An 11,816-nucleotide genomic window follows, 5' to 3' on the forward strand; every position below is an offset into this window, starting at 1 on the left:
TCTTTTCCCTTCAGGAAATGATCAGAGCCCTTCAGCAGGGAAACCAGCTAAGCTGTAATTCCATTTGGACTCAGTAAACAATTCCATGTAACTCTGCAAAAACAGCAAGTGAGTCTAGATTTCATGCACACTGTCACAAGATCTGGGATATGCATTAACTAGAGGCAATGATTAACTTAACATTCGTCTGATATAAATAAAATCTGCCATAGACCTTTTAACAAAATCTAGCTGTAGTTTCATCATCACATTTTAAAATGACTCTCACCTGCTTTTGGTAAAGGTCATGGACATCTTATGGTTTACGGTATATCCATCTGTTCAGAGTTTTTCCAACATTTTAGCAATTTCCGTTAATATTTCTACTCTACAGCTGATGATTAGAGAACTAAACAGTTTAGTCTCTGAGTTGATCCCGCTGCTTCAAAAGCACCAGTTGGGCTTATACTGTTTGAAATGGAAGAATTTTTTTTTTCATGGGAGTGGAATTTCCGCTTGCTTTTTGAAAATCTGCTCTGATCCATGATGTGAGAGATAATATACATCCTCTAGAACTGGAGGTGGGTGTATACCAAGCATTGGCAAAGCCAGAAAGACATGAAGACCAAGGATGTTTATTTAACTTTACCAATAACCTGTATTGATAGACACATTTCTTTATTCACAGAATCCCACACGGATGTGTAAACCATGGGTCCCTATGGGTTTCCTGTGCTCTGATATTGCGTAGATCAATCAGAGTAACGTAGGATACAAGAGGAGTTTCAAAGAACCATTGCAGAGTCACCTTGAACTGAGATGGCACTTTTATATTTCCAGCCATCCTTTTCCTGCCAATATCAAGCAGTTTACTCCAAATCTTAGAATTCTTTCCTTTACCAAAAAAAAAAAAAAAAAAAAAAAATGCGCTTCACTTTCCTTTATCTCTGAACCAGGAAGCTTTGTTTTTAATGAAAGGAAATCTTGAAAATTACTCTCTGTTCGTTTTCCTAGCCGCGTCTACCCAGCTATGTTTTCCATTGACGTAGATGTCTACGTGGAATTCTGCTTGCTCTCACTCTTGGAAATTATATTTCTTTTGCTGTTTCTGAAGCACGAAAGGTGTCTGGTGAGCCATCAGGAGATAGTGAGATTTTTAATGACTTTTAAGATTTCCCTTTACTGCATCCAAGACTCAAATCAAACATGGAACAGTCGATTGCTTGCTGTTTATTGTAAAGATTCATTAAGCAAATCTAGGGAAATTTTATGGTGCTAAAATACCAGGTGGTATGTCAGGAATAACATTATTTTTACTGCTGCCTCTTCAACCTTTAAAAACACACAGAAACCCACCTTAATCCACTGGCCGCCAGGCAAATGCCTAATATGGAAACTGTAGTGGTTTGAATGGTGACTCCTAAAAAAAATATGTCCAGGTTCTAAGCCCAGAACTTTTGAAAGCGACTTTATTTGGAAAAAAGATTTTTGCAGATGGAATAAAGTGAAGGATTTTGAAATGAGGTCATCTGGATGAGGGTGGCTCTAACTCCCATGACAGGGTCCTTCTAAGACACAGGAGAGGAGAGACCCAGACACAGAGGAGAAGCCCCAGGAAGACAGAGGCAGAGACGGGAGGGAGGCGGCCACGAGCCCAGGGACGCCTGGAGCCCCCAGAAGCTGGCAGAGGCGGGAAGGACCCTCCCCTGGAGCCTCTGGAGGGAGCGCGGCCCTGGAACACCTTGACCTCAGACGTCCGGTCTCCAGGACGGGGGAGGATGGATGCCTGTGGTTTTAAGCCCCCAGTTTTGGTCATTTTTGTTACAGCTGCCCCGGGAAACTCATACAAACACTTTCTTGGAACTCCTGCCTTTTAAGTTTTTAGCTACACCCGTCTCCTTGGTCCCTTGATGCAGAAACCTCTCCTGGAAAAGAGGAAGGCTGTGTGGCTGTTTTGAAGTGATGCTGTGTATGTCTGGGCTTCACTGGCACTTTCAGACGCTACAGCCTCTCAAAGGAGGTGTGTGGGGACTGCCGGCTGAGTCTTGCTTTCCTGACATAATAAAAATTGTCCCCCATATGCTCTCCTCTCTGCTACATCTACCACTCTTAGAATTGCACACAGAAAAGAATGGAGACGATGCATCTGTCTACCAACTTCCAACTGTCGGAGATGCTTCCTGTAGGAAAGTAACCAGGCAGGGTAGGGTGCCTTCCCTTTAACAGAAAGTAGGAAACGCAGATGCACATGGGAAAACAAGTATAATGTGTTTAGTGTGTGAGCTTTTCCCAGCGGATTGTGGTTTTTGGAAATTTATAGATCCATATAGTTGTCATCCTAATAATGAGAAGGTGTGCCTTCAATCGGGAGCAGGTCTGATTTTGAAATCATTGCAGTGACACTGGTGCTGTCAATATTTTTTGGATCCATCTCCTAAAGTAAAGGAAATAAAAGCAAAAGAAAACAAATGGGACCTAATCAAACATAAAAGCTAGGGGCTTCCCTGGTGGCGCCGTGGTTGAGACTCTGCCTGCCGATGCAGGGGACACGGGTTCGTGCCCCGGTCCGGGAAGATCCCACGTGCAGCGGAGCGGCTGGGCCCGTGAGCCGTGGCCGCTGCGCCTGCGCGTCCGGAGCCTGTGCTCTGCAACGGGAGAGGCCACAACGGTGAGAGGCCCGCGTACCGCAAAAAAAACAAAACAAAACGTAAATGCTTTTGCACAGCAAAGGAAACCATGGACAAAATGAAAAGACAACACGGAATGGGAGAAAATATTTGCAGGTGAGGTGACCAATAAGGATTTAACATCCAACATATATGAACAGCTCATACAACGTGACATCAAAAAGACCAACAGCCTGATTGAAAAACGCGCAAAAGAACTGAATAGACACTCTTCCAAAGAGGGCATGCAGATGGCCGACAGGCACACAAAAAGCTGCTCAACATCGCTAATCATCAGGGAAATGCAAATCAAAACTACAGTGAAGTATCACCTCACACCAGTTAGAATGAGCATCATCAGAAAATCTATAAACAACAAATGCTGGAGAGGGTGTGGAGAAAAGGGAACCCTCTTGCACTGTTGGTGGGAATGTAACTTGGTGCAGCCACTATGGAGAACAGTAAGGAGGTTCCTCAAAAAAACTAAAGATAGAGCTACCATATGATCCAGCAATCCCACTCCTGGGTGTATATCTGAAAAAACACTGGCACTCTCTCTTCTATTCTTGTGTCCCCTGGCTCCTGCAGGATAACACAAGCATTCTGGAAATTCTTCTTCAGCTTTGAGAAGGGCCCCCAAGTGGTGTCTCCTGGGCTCACGTACAAAGCAGACAAACGTACACCACGTGGATTCAGAATACGCCCCCCCCTCTTTGTTGTTTGCTCTGTGACGGAACCAACAAAGCCAAGTCCAAACCCGATGTCTGGCAGACGGTGTAATGAGATGGCTCTTTCCTCTCTCTTTAGACCTTCTTACCATTCCCCATAAAGACTAGAGGTATAGATCAAAACCTATAGTAACAATATGAGCCCATTCACCAAACGTCTTTACATCGTAGCTCTGGGGGTGTTCAAATGACTTTACGACATAGCTCTGGGGGTGTTCAAATGAGTAACGTGATAATATGTTATCAGTTGGAGGTATAACAATCAACATGCAACTCTTATAGACTCCTCAGGCTTGAGTAGACTTTTATTCATTTTTTGGTCAAGTGTGGATGCCTATCTTCAAGAAAATGTTGGAAACAGAAAAGGTAAAGAGATGGGGAATGTGACTGGGGAGAAAGAATGCTGAGGGGTGAATGTAGCTGGAGAGAGTGAAGTCAAGACATGACCCAGCAACTCCTCTCCTGGGTATATATCCCCCCAAAATGAAAACACGAATTTGAAAAGATACACGCACCCCAGTGTTCATAACAGCACTGTTTACGATGGCCAAGATATGGAAGCCACCTAAATGTCCATCAACAGATGAGTGGATAAGGAAGATGTGGTACATGTACACAGTGGAATATTACTCAGCCACGAAAAAGAATGAAATGTTGCCATTTGGAACAATGTGGATGGAACTGGAGGGCATTATGCTTCGTGACCTAAGTCAGACAAAGAAAGACAAATACTATATGATGTCACTTATGTGTGGAATCTAAAAAATACAACAAACTAGTGAGTATAACACAAAAGAAGCAGACTTACAGATACAGGGAACAAACTAGTGGTTACCAGTGCAGAAAGGGAAGGGAGGAGGGGAGAGATGGGGGAGGGGAGTAAGAGGTACAAACTATTATGTACAAAATAAATAAGCTACAGGGATATATTGTGCAGCACAGGGAATAGAGCCAATATTTTATAATAACTATAAATGGAGTAAAATCTATAAAAAGATTGAATCACTGTGCTGTACACCTGAAACTAATAAAATATTGTAAATCAACTGTACTTCAATGTTTTAAAAGGTACAAACTTCCAGTTCCTGGATAAATAAGTACTAAGGATGTAAGGTACAACATGGTAAATATAGTGAACAGTGCCGCATGTTATATATGAAAGTTTGTTAAGACAGTAAATTCTAAGAGTTCTCACCACAAGGAAAAAATATATTTTTTCCACTTAATTTTATGTCTATGAGATGACTGGTGTTCACTAAGCTTATTGTGATAATCATTTCATAATGTATGTAAATCATTACACTAAACGTATACAGTGCTGTATATAAATTATATCTCAATAGAGCTGGAAGGGGAAAAAAAAGCAATAAGCAGTGAGATCTGTAGAAACGTTCCCACCGACCACTTTCGTGAACTTGCCTCAAACCATAACATCAGTGAGAGACAGAGCCAGGAGTGGAGTTCACAATGCCCCAGAATCCAGTTAGCCATGCTTTACAGGAAGCCATGGCAGTTCTTGACTCAATTTTTGGCAAAGAAATATGGTCCAGATTATACTTACTAGCTGTCCAAGCCAGAAGTTTTGTCCATATCACTCTACGGAAATGCCCTGTGAAAGGACATCCCCCAGATCTGGAAGTTATTTCTCTGCAGTTTGGTGGGTGACCACAGGCTTCATCTGTTCAGGCTACTTCCCCCTGCAACGGCCCCATATAATTCCCCCAGATACCGAGGTGGGGTTTAGCTCCTTACTCAGCCTTGAGGTGGTTCCATTCTGGCCCTTTATTAATGGACCAAAAGCTCAAAGAAGAAGACCCTTCATGAGAGTACAGCTTCTTTCTCAAAGATGGTTCAGAACCAGGAAGAAAGGAAAATATTGAAGTAGATTCATCTGAGGGTGTGGCTCTAATCTACTCTCTCTGTCTTGTTGCTTTAACCTAAATATCTCCTGATTGCGACGCCTTTCTCATTGGCATCTCCACTCTTGTTTAGTCCAAAACCCACTTGACAGCCAGGAGGGTGTAACTACATATCCGTCCATCTTGCATCCTAAGAAACTCACTTCTCTCAGCATTCATTAGGTAGGAACTGTTCAAGTCCTTAGCACACTCTCCTAAGTGTTTGTTGAATGAATATATAAAACAGGTGAAAAATCGGCTTCAAAGCTGCCTTGAATTCATGAGCTAAAAGAATGACATCAAAACAGGTGTGGTCGTAAGTTGTGTAAATAAGAATTCTTTCATCATCTTGAGCACCGGAATCAAGCATAAGAAATGGTTCTCTGCATCTGGTTACTTTCTACTCCCCTGGAATCTCAATTCCATGCAATGAAGTTGGGTTTGGAGGTCGTTGTCTGTTTTGAATTGTATTTACTTGCCTCTTTCACGAGGGTTTTTTTCTGGTTGCACTAACAGGACCTCTTTATCCTGAATATCATGGAGAGTTCTTTGAAGTACCTGAAAAAGAAAAAAAGAAAAAGAATGTCATATTGCCAATCGGAAAAAAAAAAAAAAAAAAAGAGGTGTGGTCATGTTCTAAGAGTTGAAATGTAGAAGCAGCTTCTGATTTTTTTCTCCTAAAATGCCACCAGGAGCCACCACTTGACTACCCTCCTAGAAAAGTATTTTATCTAAATCACCGTAATGCTCAGTTCCATGTCACAATGCCATTTCATGATCTAGCTACAGACAGCTCTGCTAATGTAACAAAAATTGCTCTACAGAAACACTTTTATGAGATTTTGTCCATAGCTCAGTAACAGTAAGGAAGGAGTCCTTTGGGCCGCATAGCTGCGTACCATGGCTGTATTTGTTTATCCAAAATATAAAATATTCTTAATTAAATTGGCAACGATTTTCTGGGGGAAAAATAAAAGAGAGACGGTCAGTTCCCGATTTTACCTGGTCACGCATCCGTCCCTTGTAGGTAATAACTTTATCGGCACAGACGGCAAATGATGTTGAACTTACTCCGTTCTTTAAAGGAGCATCGGTTGGCATTCTTGGGGCCTCAGGGGAGAAATAAAGAGTGAACTTGTTGAATTCATGTCCTCAGAAGGCAAGAGCCAAAGACCAGCACAGAGTTGCTGGAAGCCACACCGCTTTGGCCATAAACCCTAGTTCCACGTCTCGCCCTCCACTCCCGGCTCTTCGCATTGCTGGCTCCGTCCCGTCTTTTGGTGCTCAGCCAAAATAAAGCTTTTACCTTAAACGTGAGAAGTCTAGGAACAGGTCTGTGCTTGTCCAGCCCCACCTAAAACTTCAGAGACGCTTTTGACAAGGACTGAAGCTTGTCCAAGAAGGCCACTTCAGATTCTAGGAGAGATTCAGAGAGCTGACACCCACCAGCAGGGCAGGCTTTGTGATGTGTGCGCTTAAGTGTCCTACACGGTCCCCCTCTTAGAAGGGCCTCCTTGCACTTGGCTTAATACTCTGCTATCACCGTCTCAACATGATTAAGCCTTCTTAAAGAAGGAGCCTGGCGTTTCCATTCTATGCTGGACCCTGCAAATTATACAGCCAGTCCTGACCGCAAATCAGGGCAGACAAAGATTGAACTTGCCCGAGGCATAATCATTCGGACTCGGAACCAGCCTGGGTTTAAAGATAATGAAACAATGCCCTCAAACGTGTGTGTTGCTTGTGTCTAGATTTTTGGAAACGTTCCTTCAACAGGGACCTAAGTTTTGCTCTCCGGGTGAAAGTTAGGAAGTTTGAATCACTGATTAAAATTCTGCCAAAAAGCAGGGATTTTCTTTGCGGCTTACAGAAAGGATACGGGCGCCGGAGACGCAGGGGCAGGGGGGTGTTTTGCATTTCCTGAGTGGAAGTTTGCCTGCCTGTTGTCTAAAGGCAAATGGACAATTGAGTAGGACATTTTGGGGGCAGCAACAAGAAGCCTTCTGAATCCGAAATCTGTATATCTTCCATTCTGCCACAACCTGCTGGCCACCCTGGAAAACGCGGCTGGAAGATGTCCATCGCACCAGCCAGAGGTGGCTGGACCGCTGCCCCCTCGGCCAAGAACCTTCACCTCAAGGAATCCAGGCAACCCAGGCGGACTGCACTTTTCGGAGATGCGGGCTCTTCTGTATCTCCCCCTGTTTTCTGGAACAGTGTTAAGGAAGCTCCTTCTGGCCAGAGGCTGGACTTTCCAAAGCCGTTTGCTCCGAGTTGATCACATAGGCCCAGGCCTGGGCGTCTTCACCATCTGGAAGTCCATCCTGGAGTCAGAATTTTCTCCTGAAACCCAGGAGCATCCAAAGTCACGTTTCAGGGCTTCCCTGGTGGCGCAGTGGTTGAGAGTCCGCCTGCCGATGCGGGGGACACGGGTTCGTGCCCCGGTCCGGGAGGATCCCACGTGCCGCGGAGCGGCTGGGCCCGTGAGCCGTGGCCGCTGAGCCTGCGCATCCAGAGCCTGTGCTCCGCAACGGGAGAGGCCACAACAGTGAGAGGCCCGCATAATGCAAAAAAAAAAAAAAAAAAAAAAAAAAAAACAAAGTCACGTTTCATCAAGGGGGCCTAATGGGTGCATTCACTCATCAGTAACACACCCACGAATGCCTTGAGTGAGAAGGCAAGCTCCACTCGTGTAGAGACCCCACAATAAACACAAATACTGGGTCTGTGACAGTTTGAATGGATAAAGAAATGGTTCGGGAGAATAAGGAATGGGGACCACGTTTGGACCAGGGGAGGCAAGGCACAAGAGTTAAAAAGAAGCGAGAACTCAGAATCAGACATGAGCGTGGGAACGTAAATGGTCAGGAACTCACAGAGATATTGGGGGCGATACTGGACTTCCCACTGGACGTGGGATGGGAGAGAAAGTTTTTCCTTCAAGTTTCAAATGTTAGAATGACTTCGTCTAACATTGAGAGTTTTCTTTCTCTCCTTATATATAATTTTACCAAAAACGTGTAATGTTCATCATCCTATGCCGTAACTATTGGAACATGCTCGTTTCACTTAGAAGTAAATACGGATTTACATTTAAAAAAGTCAAGTTTCATGAAAAAAAAAAAAAAAACATTTTGGATTTTCGAATGCCATTCCAGGAAGAGGCACTGTTTCCTTAGATAATTTGTATCCAAGACCAGAAGGGGTACTTATGGCAGCAAAGCATATTGGAATTACTTGTGTGCAAACCTCACCTCCCATTTTTGTTTCTTTTGTTTTGTTTTTTCATTCCTGGAGCAAGAGGGTCTCCAGACAGAAGAAAGGGTGCATCTTTGTTCTGTACCTGGCTCAGTGCCCGGATTCATCTAAGTGCTCGATTAAGGCTCTCCAGTGACGGGATGAATGAGTCAAATACATTGTAATCAATATATTATTACTCAGAAAAATCCGGATATTGAATCACGCACTTTGATTATGCCCTCTGTCTGTTTTTCTGTAACGTTTGCTTTCTGCTAATCCTATATCAGAACATTTACATCACACATCCTATCCCACCAAAGTTATTACCGGTTTGAGGGGCGTCTATAAATTATATTCTTTAAGATGCACAAGGCAGGTGGGGGTGAACTTCTTGATCCAATGGAAGGTGAAGAGTTGAAAAGTGTGTCTGTCCCTTGCAAATTCCTTTTTTAGGAATGAAGTTTAAACTGACTTGTCATGGTCAGCTGCGTGACCCCAGCAAGCCTCGGTAGTCCCAGAATCCATGTCAAGATCCATAAAAAAAACAACAACAACAACAAAAAACTTATGTTACCTTTATAGAAATGAAAGAAATGTATACATTTTAAAAAGTTGTTTCAGGATTTTGAGTCTGACAAGTTCGTGGCTATATGAGTGTGCCCCCTAGTGGTTAAATAATCTAATGATTAAAAACACCTATTGCCCAGTAAGTCTTTTGATTATTGGCTATTGGGGACGGGAGAAAATAATTTTTTTATATGTATATAAATACTTTTTCAAGAGAAGTTTTAGGCTCACAGCAATATTGAGAGGAAGATCCAGAAAATAAGGAGGAAGATACAGAAGAAATTTTTAAGTAACTATATTTGCAGCCAGAATTTTATAATTTATACCTTCATTTTGGGACAATGGTTAATTAGTGATCCATTTTAGAGTGTTTTGACGAATGGCAAAGGTTTGTATCATTTTGATATGTGATATACCTTCCATTTAAATTTTTAAAAATTTTTACTGGAGTGTAGTTGATTTACAATGTTGTGTTAGTTTCAGGTGTACAGCAAAATGAATCAGTTATACATATATCCACACTTTTTTTAGATTCTTTTCCCATAGAGGTCATTACAGAGTATTGAGTAGAGTTCCCTGTGCTATACGGTAGGTCCTTATTAGTTATCTATTTTATATATCGTAGTGTGTATATATGTCAGTCCCAATCTCCCAATTTATCCCTCCCCGTCCTTTCCCTCTTGGTAGCCTTGTTTGTTTTCTACATGTGAGTCTATTGCATTTTATGAATGCAGTTGAAGCAGAAATTTGCCCCACGTCACTTGGCTGACAAGAAGCACAGCTTCTATTGTATCCAGCCTGTCAAATGTTTTAGACCTTTTTTCCCCCACATCTCTATAGATACCACTCTGCAGAAAAGAGAACGTTTCCTATCTCAAGAAGGCTTGTTTTTCTTTTGTTGTATGATTTCATTTATTAAAGAATAAAAGTAGAATTTCCTTCCAGTATATTCTGTCCAACTATGAAATTCATTTACATTCTTTTAGAAAGACCACTTCCAACTTAAAAACAAACTGCTGGGCAGCTGACATACTCTGGTTCTCAGATTTTTTTAAAAAAACGAGGCAAGATTATATAGTGAGAGTAGGGAAAGCATGAGGAAGTGAAATCACTCATGACAATCTGTCATATTAGCAAGGGCTTCCCTGGTGGCGCAGTGGTTGCGAGTCCACCTGCCGATGCAGGGGACACGGGTTCGTGCCCCGGTCCGGGAGGATCCCACGTGCCGCGGAGCGGCTGGGCCCGTGAGCCGTGGCCGCTGCGCCTGCGCGTCCGGAGCCTGTGCTCCGCAACGGGAGGGGCCACAGCAGTGAGAGGCCTGCGTGCCGAAAAAAAAAAAAAAAAAAAAAAACCACAAACCTAAGAAAGGACTCCAGCCAGAAGTTCAAAGGAGGGAAGAGAGGACAGATGTATAACAAGGTGAATTTCAGCATCTTCCGGTGCCACCGCACGCATCTTATGGACATAAATACATCCCTGTAAGCCTCTGCGGAGAGTGAGTGCCATGGGCTGCATTTATAGGTGGAGGTTTCTTGGTACCCAGACATCCTTCCTGCAAGACGGAGGCAGTGATACATTCCTCTTAAAACGCTTCTATCCCCGCACCTGTTCTCAGGGAATTCCAGCCTTTCTTGAAGACTTATTACGTGTGTGATAACCAGGGGCGGACGGAAAGAAGAGGCGCCCGTAATGAGAATGGTCGAGAAAAAGCCAGCCAGGCAATCAACCAGCAAATAGACAATGTAAGCCCCAAACTCTGTGATTTCTGGAGATCCAAGGAAGGTGACTTCATGAAAGCAGGTCGTAGTGCAAGGGTGTCCCAACCCTTGGTTGCTCCAAGCCCTTTCCCTGAACTGCACCCTCAGCAGACAGACATTTGTACCTGGAGAGCACGCTTTGCTTTTGAAGCAATGCTGCTGTCCTGGCGCGACGCCTGTGCTGTTGTTGAAACTTGTAAAACCCAACTTCATGCCACCGTGACGTACAAAAGCAAATGCCGTGGAAGCCGGGGGGCGGGTTGGGTAGACAAACAGAGTTCAAATCAGTGCTTCTCCTGGACAAAAAAATTTATGCAAGTGATGGAGACACACACCTACTCGTCATCTTAGAGCCCCCAGATGACTCAAAACCAAAAAACACAACGATCTGTTTTTGGTGCAAAAGAAAAATACATCTCTTGGGAGGCACTAAATCCAGAGCCTACCCCTTGAAAGACAGAGAGAAGTTGGCTCCTGTGATTTCTCAGCTGCAAAGAGTAACCAGCAGCCCTCAGGTGTTCCCGTGTGTGTCAACCCGGCTCTGTTCTAAGCCCTTTATGTGTAATCCCCTCATGACCCCCCCAGTGGGCCTACATGTACCATTCCGCCAATGAGAAATTCAGGAAACAGAGAGGTTGTGCAACGTCCTTAAAGCCACACAGCTGGAAAGTGCCTTTGCCCGGCACCCGTTCCCAGCTCTGCTGTGATCACCCCGCCACACAGCCTGTGTGCAAAATGGCTTTACGGATGGGTGTCTTTACACAATTCAGCCCCCAGAAGTGGGCAGAAGGTTCCTCTTATTTGAAAAAGTCTTTGAGAATAAGACGTCGACTGAAATATATGTTCTGAGAACATATAGAAAAATGTTTACATTAGCAAATAGACAAGAAAAAAAAATTGGCATGCAGCCAAAAAGGAGTTGCCGCAGAGTCATGTTACCAGGTAATTAAACATCATTCGAATCTAGGGGTAATTACAGCT

Source organism: Kogia breviceps, chromosome X, assembly GCF_026419965.1.
Source record: "Kogia breviceps isolate mKogBre1 chromosome X, mKogBre1 haplotype 1, whole genome shotgun sequence".
NCBI classification, from domain to species: Eukaryota; Metazoa; Chordata; class Mammalia; order Artiodactyla; family Physeteridae; genus Kogia; species Kogia breviceps.